The sequence below is a fragment of the Heteronotia binoei genome, chromosome 17 (genome assembly GCF_032191835.1).
Source record: "Heteronotia binoei isolate CCM8104 ecotype False Entrance Well chromosome 17, APGP_CSIRO_Hbin_v1, whole genome shotgun sequence".
In the NCBI taxonomy this organism is placed as follows: domain Eukaryota; kingdom Metazoa; phylum Chordata; class Lepidosauria; order Squamata; family Gekkonidae; genus Heteronotia; species Heteronotia binoei.
The window spans coordinates 44,086,594-44,104,091 of record NC_083239.1 but is presented as its reverse complement, the minus strand read 5'-3'; the positions used below and the strand labels follow the sequence as shown (position 1 = coordinate 44,104,091).

General features: G+C 45.9%; 1 protein-coding gene across 3 annotated transcripts in view; it reads right to left on the bottom strand.

Annotated features, from left to right (window-relative positions):
* The window catches only part of POU2F2 (POU class 2 homeobox 2), a 179,081-nt gene extending 162,764 nt beyond the window's left edge, over positions 1-16,317 (bottom strand). Inside the window, exon 1 of one of the 3 annotated variants that reach the window (XM_060258671.1) lies at positions 16,217-16,317. The gene's annotated coding sequence lies outside the window, so the exon portion shown is untranslated. The remainder of the gene's footprint in view (positions 1-16,216) is intronic. The other 2 variants (XM_060258673.1, XM_060258674.1) reach the window with 2 other exon arrangements.
* Positions 16,318-17,498: the final 1,181 nt, after the last annotated feature.

Below are 17,498 nucleotides of genomic sequence, written 5' to 3'. Positions count from 1 at the left end.
CCTCTCATCAAGTCACAAGATGCTGACATGTCAGGGTTATTTGATAATAAGCACAACCAGTTCCATTTCAAGATGACACATTACGTTGCACATTCTTCAGTTTTATAAAGAAAAAGGAGATTGTTATGGGCACATCACTAAAAGGGCAAGCTATTGCAGAATATACTAATACAGCGTGCGGCAGATACGGAAGATAGGGTTGCCAGCTCTGGGTTGGGAAATTCCTGGAGATTTGGGAGGAGAGCTTGGGAAAAGTGGGGTCCAAAGTAGCCATTTTCTCCGGGCGAACTGATCTTTGTCACTGGGAGATCAGTTGTAATTCCTGGATCTCTCCAGGTCCCACCTGGAGGTTAAAGGCAGCCCAACCGAAGTTATAGTGGTCTTGAGCCTTTTGGAGTTTAGTGCCATTTTGAAATCTTACTGGAGACTTTCAGTCCCATTTGTCCACCGGGAATTCTATGTGCAGTCTTTGGACGCAGTGAAAAAAGAATCTCGTGGGGTTTGCAGCTTTTTGCAACTTATTTGATGCATCAGAAACACTTTGATATTTTTTCTGAGCTTTTGCCTTCGGTTGAGATATCTGGTTGGAGCCCCCTATGCTAGAAGAGGATCCGAAGCAGGAATAATCAAGTCGACCTCCTGTTCAAAGAGACTCCTTTGATGGAACTGTGAAACTTTTGGGGAATTGTTCTTGCTATTTAATGAGCCCCGTGGTGCAGAATGGTAAAGCTGCAGTACTCCAATCGAAGCCCTCTGCTCGCGACCTGAGTTCAATTTCAGCGGAAGCTGGTTCAGGTAGCCAGCTCCAGGCTGACTCAGCCTTCCATCCTTCTGAGGTCGGTAAAATGAGTACCCAGCTTATTGGGAGGAAAGTGTAGATGACTGGGGAAGGCAATGGCAAACCACCTTGTGAAAAGTCTGCCGTGAAAACGTTGTGAAAGCAACGTCACCCCAGAGTCAAAAACGACTGGTGCTTACACAGGGGACTGACTACCTTTACCTTTATTGCTATTCAGTCTTCTATTTAGGCTTCCCAACCCTCCTGCCCTGGCGGGGGACCCCAGGATTTCCAGCCTCTTCCCCTGCTCCCCCAAAAAATGGAAGCGGGGGGAGGGGGGAAATGGCGCCAAGGAGCATGGCGAGCCGCCCCATCCCGGAGCGGATGACGACGACGCGCTGCTGCCGCCCCCTCCCTGCCCACCACAGCTGCTCCCCCAAGATGGGCCCAGGCTGAGCCCATCGGAGGAGCAGCCACGGCAAGTGGAGAAGAGGCGGCAGCTAAGCAGCGGCATCGCCCACCCCACCTCCGAGGCAGAACTAGAGAAGGGGAGGGCGGAGGCACGCCAGGAGCATGGCGAGCCGCGAATCCGGGCCCTTCTAGGACCCGGACTCGCGGCTCGCCACGCCCCTGGCCCGCCTCCACCCCCCCTCCGATTCTACCGCAGCTGCTCCTCCGAGATGGGCCCAGCCTGAGCCCATCTCGGAGGAGCAGCCACGGCGGCAGCTGCGAAGCGGCGTCGCCCACTCCGAGACGGGGCGGCTCACCACATTCCCTGGCGCCGTTTCCCCCCTCCTCCCTAGCTCCACCCCAGTGTCTCCTGGCTCCACCCCCAAAGTCTCCTGGCTCCACCCCCAAAGTCCCCAGATATTTCTGGAGTTGGACTTGGCAACCCTACTTCTATTGAACATATTTGTATAATTTTGTTTCAACACATTCTTAGTTATTTGGTCACTATAACTTCGGTTGTGCTGTCTTTATCCTACAGGTGACCTTTCTCCCTTTACCCACCTGGAGGTTGGCAACCCTAAGAGTCTTTGGAGAGCTTGTAATGAGAGAGACTACACTCAGAGGTGATTTTATGCACAAGCTAAGTAAGCTACAGTGGAGGGACCTCAGCTCATGAGGGGTCTCTAAATAAACATGTCTAAACATGTCTAAATTAACATTTTTAACAATGCTATTGGAGCCTCTTCAAGTTGACACAGTTTAGGGCCTCAGCACCTCTTAATCCGGCCCTGAGTAGAGCAATCCCTGATGTGAGAACCAGAACATGACCAAGTTCACAACATTGTCCTTGTTTTCAATTGTGAAGTGCTGCAAGGCATGCGTAAGCACCAGAATAATTGTAGGAGCAGCGGCGTTGTAAGAGGCCAGGCCTCAGTGAGAACAGAAAGGATTTTACAACCACCAAAGGATGCTTAAATAAACACAGCCTGACAGGCCTTGACCCTCCAGAGAGACAATGGAAGGCCCGTTTCTTCCTCTCATCTCCCCCAGACGCACAAACCTTGACACACCCACCTTTTCAGACAGTGTTGCCACACGGATTTCCATGTCTGCAGACACACACAGGTATTGTATAGGGGGGAGGACGAGGTTTACTGTTGAGTCTCAACAGTTGAGAGGATCCCAAGCCCTGGGCTCATTGAATCCCAGCTCATGATATAATATGCAAAAACTTTCTGTTTTTCACTTGGGAGTGTCCTACATCCAGGTAAGAACCCCCCAGAATTACAGCCATCTGCAGACTACAGAAATAGGTCCCCGCGAGAAACTGGATGCTTTGAGGGATGGACTCTAGGGCACTGTACACCAAGATACCTGTCTTCCCTAGGCTCCGTCCCCGAATCTTCGGGAGTCTCCCAACCTGCAGCAAGCTACCCTATCCCACCATAGGGTTGCCAGTGGAAGGACTTGCGTCTCACACACACCGTACAATGACATCACCCAGAAGTGATGTAATCATGCTAGGAATGTTACACAGGAGTGCTCTGGCATTTTGGTGAAAAACTCTATGGTGCCGTAGAGTTTTTCGCCAAAATGCTAGAGCATCCCCACACATTGCGCCCGGTGCAATTATGTCACTTCCGGGTGACGTCATCATGCCAGGCACATCGGGCGCAAATGGAGCTCTTTGGGGGCTGGGCTCCCCCACCGGCCAATCCTGTACTGGCAGTTTGGAGGCCCTGAAACTGGGGGGAAACCCACCTCCAGCAAGAGGATGGGAATTCTATCCCACCATCCCCTGCCAGTGGCCATGGGGCAAATGGCAACCCAGTTCTTCTCAGTCTACGCAAACTGCTAATATTTTCAATAGTCTCGCAGCTAGAAAGCCGGTCCTCTTTTTTCCCTCACAGAAAAGTAAGATATAAATTTGAGGGGTGTGGTTTTGGAGGTGTTTTTTAAAAAGTCATGAAGGGAAGAGCTTCTTTTGTTGAATTTCGGCCTGTCTTAGACATTTGGATTCTACCCACTTTAATGCAGGCTGTCCATCCCCACCATGACTGGGCACCGTCCAGCATGGTTGTTGTTTTTTAGGCAGGCCTCATGTTCCCTCAGTAGGCATGTCATCTGCCTGTCTGCAGTGCATTAACCCCACCCTCACCCCTATCCCCCACCTTCAAGAAATTGAGGAGTGGGAGGAAAAAATGGCAGGAAAATGGGCTCCACAATAACTCTCTAGGAATTTCCCCTTGTCTCTGATTAGTGGGAAATCCTAAAGTGTCACCCAAAAGTGACGTATCCTCCCCAAACTTCACCCTCAAAATCTCTCAGCATTGACAAGGGCAGTGCCGGCAACTCTAACCAGAATAGCCTTTTGAGGAATCAAAAGGGGGTTCCCTTCTTTTTTTCTGGCATCCAAACCAAACCACAGCTTCACCCAGGAAGAAAGATGGCAGCTGTAGATAAAGGAACGGCCATTTACTGAATTCACAGAATTACATGCTCACCTTCCATGGGAACAACGAAACCACAAACAAAAGACTAAGTCGGGCTCCAGCTCCTGACTGTAATATACTTCACCTTTACGGTTATTCTACCATGTCCCACTCATCTTAATCTTTGCTCTCAGGAAGTTGTTTTTAGGATTACAACCCACTTTAACATTGAAAGGTAAAGTGGCTTATTTTGAGATCCAGTGTGATGTAGGTTGGACTAGGAACTGGGAGACTCCAGGTTCAAATCCCCACTCTGCCATGGAAGCTTGCTGGGTGACCTTGGACCAGTCACGTTCTCTCCGCCTGGACTAGAATCAGAGAATCATGGAGTCGGAAGGGACCTCCATGGTCATCTAATCCAACCCCCTGCACAATGCAGGAAACTCACTACCTCACAGGGTTGTTGTGAGGATAAAATGGTAGGACAGGACAGTTGTATAAGACACTCTGGGGAGAGAGGTTGGTAGAATTGCCAGCCTCCAGGTAGGGCTCAGAAATCTCCCACTTTTACAACTGATCTCCAGCTGGCAGAGTTCAGCTCCCCCGGAGAAAATGGCTGCTTTAAAGGGTGGACTTTAGGGCACTGTACAGTCCTGAGGCCCCTCCCCTCCCCAAACCCTGCCCTCTTCAGGATCCACCCCCAAAGTCTCCAGGTATTTTCCAACACAGGTCTGGCAACCTGAGAGTCGGGTATAAATCAAGCAAATAAATAAGTAAATAAACAAAATTGATATGAGCACCAGGTTGCTTCCGCTTGCTCTTTTCTCTCTTGCACATCTCTAAGTTGCTTCCAAGATTTCCCTGCCTCGTCACTAATTTCACCCAGTCCAAGTTAGGGTTGCCAATCCCCAGGTGGGGGCGGGATCCCCCAATTTGGAGGCCCTCCCCCTGCTTCTTGGCCATCAGAAAGCAGGGGGCGGGGAGGGAAATGTCTGCTGGGAATTCTGTTGTTCTCTATGAAGACTTATTTCCATAGAAAATAATGGAGAATTGATCCTCGGGTATCTGGGGCTTGGGGGGGGGGGGTTGTTGTGTTTTAAGGTAGAGGCACCAAATTTTCAGTATAGCATCCAGTGCCTCTCCCCAAAATACCCCCAAAGTTTCAAAAAGATTGGACCAGGAAGTCCAATTCTATGAGCCCCAAAAGAAGGTGCCCCTATCCTTCATTATTTCCTATGGAAGGAAGGCATTTAAAAAGGTGTTTGGTCCCTTTAAATGTGATGGCCAGAACTCCCTTTGCAATTCAATTATGATTGTCACACCCTTGCTCCTGGCTCCATCCCCAAAGTCTCCTAGCTGCACCGCCAAAGTCCCCAGATATTTCTTGAATTGGACTTGGCAACCCTAGTCCAAGTCTAACTGATGGGACTCGACCTGTCAGTCTTGAAGGATGATAAATTGGTGGGATGCGGTGGCTAAAAGAATGAGCTACAGCCCAGGAGCCAACTTCTCTGCCAGGTAGGTCACTCTCTCACACCCTCTATTTGCATTATGGGAGTACAACCAGCCTACTTTGTAAAAGCCGCTGTAAGGATGTACATCAAACACTTTGAACTCTGAAAGCAAGGTACAAAAATCCTAAGTACTATTTGTTGGTCATTGTTATTAGTGTCCTTTATTTTGCCTTTCTCCCCTTTTGCCTCGCCTCCTCTGCTTTGCGATTGTCCTTCCGAGTGACAGTGTTTGGAAATCAGGAGAACCCATCACATTCTGTAATGCTCTAGAACAGAGCTAGCCAAACTGTGGCTCAGGAGCCACATGTGGGTCTTTTACACATATTGTGTGGCTCTCAAAGCCCCCAGTGCCCTGTCAGCCAGCATTTCTCCAAGCCAAGCCAGCCAACAGCTTGGAGAATGTATTTAAAATTAAAGTTGCTTTCTTTCCACAGTTCCCTCCCTCCCCCATCTATTTTGCTTGCTTCCTTCCTTCCTTTCGGCTTTCAAACGTCTGACATTCATGTCTTGAAGCTCTCAAACATCTGATGTTTATTCTATGTGGCTCTTCCATTAAGCAGGTTTGACCACCATTTAGGGGAGGGACCAGTTTGACCAGATAGGGGAGGGATGGTGGCTCAGTGGTAGAGCATCTGCTTGGTAAGCAGAAGGTCCCAGGTTCAATCCCTGGCATCTCCAACTAAAAAGGGTCCAGGCAAGTAGGCGTGAAAAACCTCCGCTTGAGACCCTGGAGAGCCGCTGCCAGTCTGAGTAGACAAGACTGACTTTGATGGACCGAGGGTCTGATTCAGTATAGGGTATCTTCATATATTCATGTATATATGTTCACCCCTGTTCTAGAACCAAACAGCATTTTTTAAATAAATGTAAGCACTGCCCTTCAAATCGTGCTGGCCCTGCTAAGAATCTACAAGAAGATCACACTTCATTTGCAAATTAACAAATCTGGACGACTTGTAAGGGCGGAAAAATGGAGTATACATTCTGTAAATAAATAGACTACCACCCTCAGTTTGGAGCTCAACCTCAACATAGGTAAGAACCTCCAATCCATTCCTACGCATGCCCTGGAAAGATTTGGAGAAATTCACCTCTTTGATGCTTTGGTACCCTGAATTTGAGTACAAAACGGGATTCAAAATTGCCAGTGGATAATCTACCTCTCTTAAATTACCTTGAAGACGCCTTGTATTTTCTCCCTGAATCTCGAGAAGAAAACAAATCATACATGTTCTCTTGCCCAGCGGAGAAAAGCACTCTACCTCACAGCTTTTCTATCGCAACTCAAGATGCTAAGTTTCTGGCACCAGCAGTAAAGACGTCCTTGTTTACCCAGGATCTCTGTTGGTTTTCTTCAAAATGTGATAGTAACATCTTGTCATTGCGTGTGTATACATTAATTGTCTGTAAGCCACCTTGAGTGCCTTTGGTAGACAGAGCAGGGCAGAAATTATCAAAACGAATCAAACAAACAGGAAAGTATATACTGAACACATGGTGATTATGAGCTTTAACTGGGAAGACCTCGGTTCTGGGGTGCTTTCTCAAAACCACGTAACATCCATTAGTTAGTGTAAAAAAAAAATGACAACAGTTTAAGCACTTGTTCACAATCATGGTGATTAAGGCTAGCAAAAATGGGCATTTTTGTATCCTTTCAATGCATCTTTATGGGCAAAGGGAGGGTCTAATCCATTGCAGCAATTGCAAATTAGGGAGGAAAGGGATTTAATTAGTCAGGATCGATCAACACATGGTACAAGGGGTAGAACCAGGGTGCAAAGACTGGGTAGACTTGCCCCTTTCCACTGTTCCAGCTAAACGTATCCTAAAAGAATCAGGACAAAATTTAAAGACTCTGTTCCTCGTAACAGCCTATGTCCAACATAATCTTTAGTACACAATCAAGCACAAAAAGAAATTGTTCTCCCTATATTAATATTTAAATGTTGAATTGTAAAATATGCCATGGCGTCGTAGTTTCTTATTAGTTGCCTCCCTTCAAAAAGAAACAAAATAACTCCCCCCCCCCTTCCCATCTGGTCCATTTCTACTGACCTCTTCTTTTCCCACATGAATAATAGGGAAGCAATTTGTAAAAAAAAAGAAATTAGGCAATAAAAATAAAATAAGCCAAAACAGTATTTGCTTTGTTATTTTTTAAATCATTTTTAAAAAACATTTAAGACGTGGAATTATTTCGTGGAATAAAAAAGAAACGTGGCAGAATATTTTTACTAATAATAGCGTATGCAATTCTTTTTCAAGAAAAGTTATTTTGCAAGAAGAGGCAAAATCCAACAAGATTCATAAATAAAAGTTGATTTAATTTCAAATCAAAATGTTGCTTTAGGCATTTTAGCCTGGTCAGTCTTTTGTGTGTGCGTGTGGAATAAAATACATACACCTTGACCCTACTAATTATTTCAGAAACAAAAAAGACGTTTTTTCCTGCTCCTAACATTTTACAGATATAATCTACTCAATCTGGATCAAGGGCCTTAATTTTAGTTTTGTTTTCGTTTTTTTAAGGGAGTGGTCAAAAATGCAGAGAAGTTTTCGGTTTTGCACTGGGATTTATTTCACTCTAACTCAAACAATCCGCCCAATCACATCTGTATGAAAAGTAATATTAAATCCTAACTCTGCACAAAGACTGATGATTTAGGTAGATATACCCCCAAGGCCACTCACTGTTGTGTGAATGACAGAAAATAGATTCCTTCTCAACTCTTCCTCAAAACTCAATTAAACTGAAGTATTTGGATTTAAGCTGAGCTGGCCCTATTAACTACAACGTGACTTGACTGGCATAGATCCAAGCACCTGGCCAGCCTAGCTGTTCAAAAGTTTTAAGTTTAAAATGGATCTTAGATGCAAGGAACTTTTCCGCCATTGCATCAACAAGGCCAACACGAAAGGGGCCAAGCCATCAAAACACATTGCGGGACCAATGAGAATGTGACTGGCTATTTTTGTTAAGCCACGATTGAGGATGAATAACGATAAAGGGTAATTAGACTATCCAACTTTCCCCCAAAATGCGTTGTACAACTGTGGGTCAAACTGTGATAAAGTTAGCCCTCAAATAATTCTGTGTCCACAAGCAAACTGTAGGAGGGAAAGGAATCGGCCCTGATTGCCCCTATGACATCAACCATGGGGATATATGGCCTCATGACCGTAGAAACAACAGAGCTTCTTGCTCAAAGGTCCTACAATCATAAACACGCTTTAAAAAAAAAAGTGAAACAGGTTTACAGGCTCAAATCAACCATGATCACAAGTCAGTAGGCCCCTTGTCAACCGAAGTCCACTAGATCTAGCACACCTGATTTTCCTCTGTACAGAATATGTCCAATCTTACTTTCTACGCTGGGTTCCCTTACTGTTCGGCATTGTTCAGAACATGGAGGCCGTTCCCTTCCTGCGCAACAAGGTAGTAGCAGCAAGCTGTTTTCTCAGCTGAGGGGAAATTTTACATACCGGTTGCCTGCCCAGCGCGAGGAGCTGAAGAAACATGCTCTCGGCAAAGTCGAAAACCAAGATGTGGACAGTGGGCCTAGGAAGACAGAAGGCCTTTGCATACTCCAAGGCAGAGAAAAATCCACAGGTCTCTTAATTCAACCCGAAACCACATAAGCAAGTCTAACAAGACTCTCATGCATCTAAATTTCAAGTTGGACATTCTTCCAATAATCCAAAATGCTGTGTCTCACTTGTCAACCCGATCCTCTCCACCCCTCTCCACATTCCCTAATTCCACCCCCCACCCAGCTTCTCTCACACCTAGTTGTGTCCCAAAACTGTTAGATCTTCCTCCAAAACCATCACATCACTACTTTATACCTGGGAAAAGGATTATCATATTAATCCCACTGACACAAAAGATAGGCATTTCTAGTTTTGGAGGTTCAGAGGCTATGATTACAACAATGCTGAAGTGAAGATAATCTATTAAGCAAGCGATTTTTAACTATGGAATTCTGTGTAAGGGCTACTAATTTTGAGAGGTTTACTGAAACCCTTATGTATCTCGAATTAATCAGATGTCCAAATAAATCTGTACTTCTAGAATCATGCCAATATAGGGAGACAGAAAATAATAGAGCCATATATAAAAATTATTTGATTTCAGGGCATTTCATAGAATTTCTAGATATTTCACAGAATGTCAGGGTATTCATACTTTCTGGCATCTAAAGAGTTCTCTTTGCAACTGAGTGGCATATGGCTTTTCTATATATTTACACTTATTTTACAAACTGATCTGCCACATTTTCAAGCATCTGTTATTGTTATTTTAATAAAGATCAATTTAGCTGATCCAATATGAGAGATCGTTTCTTTTCCCCATTCTGTGTCTACTGTACCGGGAAGTATCATTTCAAACCGAGATAACTTGTAAACTGTATTTAATTTGGCTGTGATGTGATAGAGATAGCAAAAAAAAATAAAAAAGATGAAAGGCAAGTGAAAATATTTGATTTTCTCTCTACAATCTGGCAAGAAATGGCAAGACTGCCTTAATTATATCATTTGTTTGAATCTGAAAATGCCTATGCAAATCTATGCAAACATATTTAGAAACTGAGTTATTATCTATGGATTAGCACTCCAATCCCATTAGGGCTTCTTTTAAAAACTGCAGACTGTGGGCCCGAGCGGCTGTTCACAATAGTCTTTTTACACTGCATAAGTGCTTTGAAGAGCTCTTGGTGTAATGGAAAATGAAGGACACAATTGTAGTGATGTATATTATTTATAGGTTTGTAAATCGACCCCCCCTTTATATTTATTGAACTGTATTCTGGAGGTAGATACCGGATATTATTGATAAGGATGAATGTATTTACTGGTTTGATCATGTTATTGATAGATCCATTCAGAGACACCGAAAACAAAAGAGACTTTCAGATGGGGAATTATACTGTGGAACCGGCTGATTGTTTTTCTATTATCGATGTGGTGATCTTCTAATCGATGCATTGATCTGAGCCAAAGCACCTGTTATCTCAGGGCAGGTGTGCCTATCTGCATATACCCCAATGTTGATACTGAAAGGAAAAACTGAAGGTAGTTTAATATCAAATTTTTAGCTGTAGAAGACAGAAGGAAGGGATAACGGCAAGGCGATTACAAAGATCCAAGAGATTCCGTTTTAAAAATTGTGCAACCCATTGGTTGTATATATCTTGATCATTCTAGCTACAAGCTGATCTGCTGTTTATGGACTGAGCTTATATCTATGTATTTAGAAGCAAATCCATCTTTCTCCAACTCTTATTTCAAAAACTTTCTCACAGGGTAATTTTCAGCCACCTTTACACATTTACGAAGATGATCATCATACACAAACCCGGTTAGCAATTTACAGGTTTTGGAAATGAACCTTTCAATGGAAAGAACAAATTTCAAAACAGCTGATAATTAAATTGATGACTTCCCACTTAACATGCATTGACTTGTAAATGGCTCTATTCACCACAACAAAGACCCAGGCTGAGCAATAGGAAAAACACTGACCCATAGTAGATTTGCACTAATTGTTACTGAGGCCTGCTCGTCGCTCTAACATAGGTGACTGACTTCCTTTGTATCTACCCCCCCCTCTCTTTTTTTCTATCTATAGATATTCTGTAATTTTGACTCCTTTTTTAAAAAAAGATTTCCAGCTGTTCAGGAAACCCAAGGTGAACCAAGCAACACATTTCTTTTATTATTATTATTATTATTATTCCCTTCTTTCCCTGATCCCTTCCTTTCTGGGGTCCTTCTATTCTTCTTGGGCTAGACTGTGGGGCTGTTTTGCAGGGAATAAAGCAAACAGATCCCTGATCTCAGATATGTTTCCCTCTCTGCATCCTCTACAGAGACTCTCTGCAACCAGCCACGTTCGCTGGCCTTCTGACCACCCTCCCCCAGAGGAAAATATGGTAAAGGTGTGTTTCAGGGGTGGGGGGGGGGAAGCATCTAGTTCCCACTGAAATGGACACCAAAGTGGGGCAAAGGGGGGGGGGGATACAGTGTTTGATGGTTGAAGGGTATGACTGCTCTCTCTCTCTCTCCCTTCCCCCCCTCCCCAGGTGACATTCATAGAATAAATGACCTGGACTCTTTGTCGGGTGAGATGGAGCTGGCGGTCAGTTTCTTGACCAGGAAATGGCTGCTCTCACATAGCACTGGAGAGCTGTGGATCAGAATTTGCCATTAACGCACCGTCCCTTATGGCTGGACATGGGGAGCACGGCCAAGCAAATTAGAGACTCATCTTTTTTTTTATCTCGATGAATGGAAATGGGTTTGGATATTTTTTTTAAAGGAAAGGGGAACAATATACTATTCTATTCCCCCATTCCGGATTTCAGGGAAGAGAAGCAAAGGTGTGTGGGGGGGGGGGGGAGGGTACCTTCCCTTTTCCAACACAGTCATGACTTTACCCTGGCTGGGGAGGGGATAGGGTGAAAGATCATGTGGCCAAAGAGACTCAGTGGGGTTGAGATGTGGAAAGGCTTTATTGGATAGAAAGAAGAGGCTAGTTAAATGGCAGTACAGGGAAGAAGTGTGTCCCAAAATAATTTAGTAAAAAAATAATAATTAGGAAAGCAGAAAGTGAAATGAAAAGGGAAGCTGGTGAGAGGAAGAGGGGTGCAGCTTTTTAAAAAGGCTTCAAGAGAGGCACGTAAAGGGAAAGAAATCGGTGGCGTTCCATGACAGAGGAAAGAGACGGACACAAGCAGGGATGCAGAGAGCAACCTATCTGCATATATAAATAAAGGAGGCCTCGTTCTGATCAGGAGAGGAACTGAATTGATGGGGGCCAAAAATCACACATTAAACACATGTCCGCAGACAGATGAGTGGACAGAGCAAGGAATTAGAGTCTCGGAGAGAGAAATTAGACTGTGGAATCATGGATGGATAGGGGGTGGCGGGGGGATTCTCTGAAGCCAGAAGACTACTAGTAAGGCCTCAGAGCATGTCGCTTGGGGGAAGCTGTAGGCCAGGCCCTAGAAGGACTTCAGACCCTGGGCCTAACCTGCAGGGGGAACAGTAGAAGTGACTGGGGGGCGGAGTGAGTGGGGAGAGGCCCAGCAGTACCGAAAGGGTTACCAGGACACACACATACAAATGCACACACGCACACACACCAGACAGCAATAAAAAAGGTCACTGCAGAGAAATGAGGTCTCGCTTGACAACAGCAGATGTACACCCAACAGAAAGAGGAGAGCGACACACACACATACAAGCAATCACACCCACACACAACGCACCAAGCGGCACAATGCTTCCCGAGTGGGACACCTCTGTCTCTACCCGGAGCCCACATTTACGGAACCGCCACTGTTAAAAATAAATAAAGCACAGGTACACAGCGCCAATGCACACAACACAAAAAAAGATAGTGCGAAACCACACAACACACACGGGAAACTCTGCCAACGTGAACGCCACACACAAAACATCCCCTTGCATTATTCCACAGCGCCGTTCAAGTTTGCTTGATGAAGAATGGGGTAATTATCCATTAATGTCCTTCATTCCATCCTGTCCTATTCAGGATGGCTTAGATCCTTCCTCAACTCCTTTCAAGGACAGCAGAGAAAGGACTTTAATCCATGTTTGCAAAGGTTAGAGCCTGGAAGTAACAGTTACTAACTAAAGGAGCATAAGCAGTATAATCTTAGGTACACAGCTCTTAGCCCTTCCTGTCCTAACCACCGGACTCCATTCTTCACACTCTCACAAGGACAGAAACCCCCCTACCTACTATAGATTTCATTCTCCTGACAGAAAAGGGTATATTCTGTCCCCCGCTTCCATTCCCAAACTCAGGTCAAGAGATTTCCTATCACCACAGAGTCGTACCTATTCCAGATCAATTGATCCAGACAGCAAGGCCTAGCAAACTGGGGGTGTAAGGGTCCAGATTCACAATAGGTTTTGGAACTAAGCCGGAAGGCTGGTGGGGAAATCCTCACCAGCCTTGGGGACAGATAGTTTCTCAGAACACATGGCCCCCGGAAGGACTATTCCTAGAATCCAGAGACAAATTTAGGCAGGAGTCTTGAAGAGAATGTAGGGAGTTTCTCAGTATGGCCTCGTGAGATTTATCACCATACCCATTTCAGGCTGCTTGTAGTGGGGAGGCAGAAAAATGTAGTGCCTTTATCCCCAGATGTTCTTTATCTCCCCTTTTGTACACACTCAGGACGCATATCCCAGATCACTTAATGCAGATTAATTGTCCCTTATTTCCTTTTAATCACACTGTGGTACTCACAATGAAGGTGATAAAGGGATGGGTTTCCCCCACACACACAGCCTTTCAACCCATGTTTATAATTACGGTGGAGATTCTAGTCCACATTAGCGAACCAAGGGTTTAGTCCTTTCAGATTAATTAATATGGGGGTGGGGGGAGGTTGGTCATATATATTTAACATTAGGATAGCAAAAGCGGAAGGTATTCAATCTGGTGTTTCAACTAATCTTTCTCTTCAAAGCGGCAATTCCAGTCTGGGGGGATGTGAAAAAGAAAGAAACAGACATTCTCAATCGAGAAGAAAAATCAGAAAATTTGCCTGAACAGTTTGCGGGGTTATTCAAACACCAGTGCACACAAGTGAACAAAAAAGGACACAATGTATACAGAAAAGTGTGCATATGGATGGATGGATTCACACACACATTCATGGGGGCGACAGATATACCTGCAGGGATACACACACACAAATATCTCAAATTATACAAGGTGTTGTCCCATCATCCCAGAGCAAAAAGGGTTGCCACTGCAAAACTCTCTGAGGCTTCTCTAGTGTCAAATTTACTCTAGAGTCATCTTCCCCTGTCCCCCACCTCAGGGAAGCGCCCCCTGGCAACCACCTGATTTTCTGTCCTGGATTATCTACAGCCAAAGTAACTATCCAGAGACAATGGCAGATGAAAACGGTGTGGTCCAGCAACCACAAGGTAAAAACAGAGTGTCTGAAATCAACACAACACCCAAGGAGCCAGACCCTCTTCCTTCCGCAAGATATTAGCAAGCCACCCCATGGTTGCCCACTGTGCTTATCACCTTCCCCATGGCAACGTCCCGCAAGTGCCCAACCCATGACAAACACCCCCCCCCCCATAAGCACCTCCTTCCATTGCCAGACCCGGAGAGAAATTTCGATTACCCCTGAACTCTGAGAAACTTAGGCAATGCACCGGCCAAAGGAGAAATACCAAGCTAAGTTGGGAAGCAGACCTCCTGCCCAGGTGTTTCCCCCAAACTCTGTAGCGCCTTGTGCAGAGAAAGAAATGCCAAGCCATCACAGGACTGCAAAAATGGGATGGATCCAGGAAAGAGAATAAAAAGCTTGGCACTGGGAAGGAGTGTCATATGGTGTGAACTGGGGATGGAGCGTGTGTTAATCTGGATTTGGGGTTCAGGAAAACCGAACATTCAGCCCCACCCCAACATCCCCTCTATTCTTTTCCTCTCCTGCCCTGACCAAAGTGTGCCCAATCCAGGAATGCCCCATACAGACACCCCCATTTCTGGATTTTCTCTCTGCTCGCTTGCTTTAGATCTACCTGCCCCATCAGCTTCAATGCTTCCCCCCTCCCCTTTCTCATGTGGCTCCCTTATCCTGCACCCCCAACTGGCTCCCGCCCCCCACAAATCCCCCTCTTCTCAATTCCCCCCCCCCATCTATCCCGGTCACAATCTGACCTCTTCACCCATCCACCACTACCCTATTTATCCCCCCCACTTCGCTAATATCTCCCCTTCCACACAATAGCCGCCCTGGGCTGCAAATAATTATTAATAACATCCTTTCCTCTTCCTGCCTCTTCTCTCCACCACCACCCCCCGCTCCACGGACAAAAGAAGCGTCCAGTTCTGGCTGTCTGTCTCTGCTTCCCCGCTTGGCTCCGGCCATTACACCTTCTCCCCCCCCCCATATCGTTCCCCCCCTCCCCATCAGCTCTCCGGACAATCCAAGCCCCGTTCCGGCTTCCTCCCCCCCCCCATTATGCAACTTGCATTGACAAGGGAGGAAAATTCCATATGCACATCCCCCCCCACTCGATAGAAGCAACCCCCCCCCCCCAATATTGCACAGAGTCTTTGGGGGGGGGGATGTCCTAGTACTGCAAAAGCATGAATGCCCTCTCTGCAAAAAATATCATAAACGTCGGTAACCACAATCTCTCCCCGCCCCCCCCCCCCCCGCATCATCTCCTCCGGTTCCTTCATTCTCTTCTTCCCGTTTTCCCCTCCCTTCTTTCTTCCATCGCCGGAGCATCAAAAGCCGAGCCCCCTACGCCGAAAAGCCAAGCGACATAGGCACAAAAATCCTCTATAGCTTTTCCTCGGTCTTCCGATGTTATTTTTTATCCATGCAACACATTTTAATTAAAAAAAAAAAGCCTTCGCCCCTTGCACAAAATTTCTTTCTTTTTTTTTTGCAAAAATTACAGCCACCAAATACCTTTTTCTTTATTATTTTTTTTTGCAATTGCAAAAACAGCTTCCCTTTGCAACGCATTTTTTCCCCAAAAAAGGCAATTGAAAAGCACCTCGGTATCATTTTTTTGCATTTTATTTCCTTTTCCTAAAAAATAAATCCTTTTTTAAAATCTATTACATCTCTCCGTTATTTGCCCCTCTTTCCCAATTTTTTTTCGCCCCCTTTCCTTCCAGGCTGAGCCACCGACACCACCGAAAAAACAAAATGCCAGAGAGAGAGGGGAGGAAAAAAAAGAAAAAGGGTCTTGGAACAATTGCGGCTGCCGCGTTGAAAGAGAGAGAGAGAGAAAGGAATAGATTCGCCGGTGTGTGTGTCTGTGTGTGTGTGCGAGAGACCAGCTGCTGCATTAAGCATTTTGCAATCAATAAAGAGCGGGTGAGATTTATGCAAAGCGCAGATATTAATATGCAAAGTTTTAAAGATTTTTAAATGGGAGAGAGAGCGAGGGAAGGAGACGGGGAGGAGGAGGCGGGGTGGGGGGGGGAGAGAGAGAGATTGCATAGAGACTGCACCTACCTCTGCTTCCATCGGTGGGCGCAAGCTGACTCCTCCATGCGCGCATGGGTGCAGCCCAGATACACAGGAGCTGAGGAGGAAACAGGAGCAATAGCTGGAGCGGCGGCCGCAGCAGCAGCAGCAGTCAGAGCACGAGCCGGGGCGCGCGCCGGATTCTCTCCATCATTTTCGCTCTCGCTCACTCTCCCCCCTCCCTTCCCCAGTCCCCGGCTCCCGTTGCCTGGGCAACGAGAAAGATGCAGCAACATCAGCACCAAGAATGAAAGATGCTCAGGGCAGCAACGGCAGATTGAGGATGGAGCTGGGGCGCGCGGGAAGGGGAGCCCTGACTGGAAAGCGGGAGGGGGGGGGGAGAGAGAAAAAGTAGACGGGAAGGAAGAAAATAAATGGGGGGGGGGGTCTGAGCCTCGGGATTTTAGAAGGGGGGAAAGAGGGGGTCCTCCGATGTTATGAAAGTAGGAAGAGGAGAGAGAGGACTCTTGGAGGGGGTGGAAAGAGCGGGAGAGTTTTCAGATGGGGGCATGGAAGGAATAGGGGGGAAGAGGGCAGTGCAGAAAGGGAGGGGGGAGAACGGTCTTGCTGGGTACTGAAGGGTAAGAAAGGGGGGGTTGTTAAGGTTTTAGGGCATGAGAGGAGAAGTAGGGAAGGTGAGGAGGAGGAGGGAGTGTCCCAGAATGTAGAGCTGGAGGGGGACAATGAAGCCCCCTTAGGGTTGGATGGAAAGAAGATCTGTGAACAAGGAGCAGAGCAAGGGTTGCCCTAGGGGTTTAAAGGAGAAGAAAACGGGGGTGGGGAAGGAGAGAATTGCCAAGAGCAGGCAGGCATCAGTAAAGATTGCATTCTGAAGGATTTGGAACCCCAAGCTGGCAAAATGAGTGTGTGAACGGTGGGGGCAAGGGGTATATGGGTGCATGTGTGTGGACACAACTTTCTTGCATGTCAAACCAGCCCTCTCCCAGTCCCCAGTTTCATACATACACTGATTATTTGCAAAATCTGAGAGAGTGTTCATGCCCTGGGAAACTCTGGGAAACTTTTCTGTATACATTGCCCCCATCTATTTTAGACCTATTTTCTAGAAACACAAAATATTTCACAAAGGGGTCGTCAAGAAAAGAAGAGTCTAAAGTGATGGAAATAAATTAGTCCAAGTACTGGGGGAAAAGTGCTATGCTAGGGGACATAGAGTATATACATTATATATTAGGGATGTGATATACTTAATATTTTGAGAAATTGGAAAGGAAGATTGCAATGTTTTAACAGTTTTACGCTAAAAATT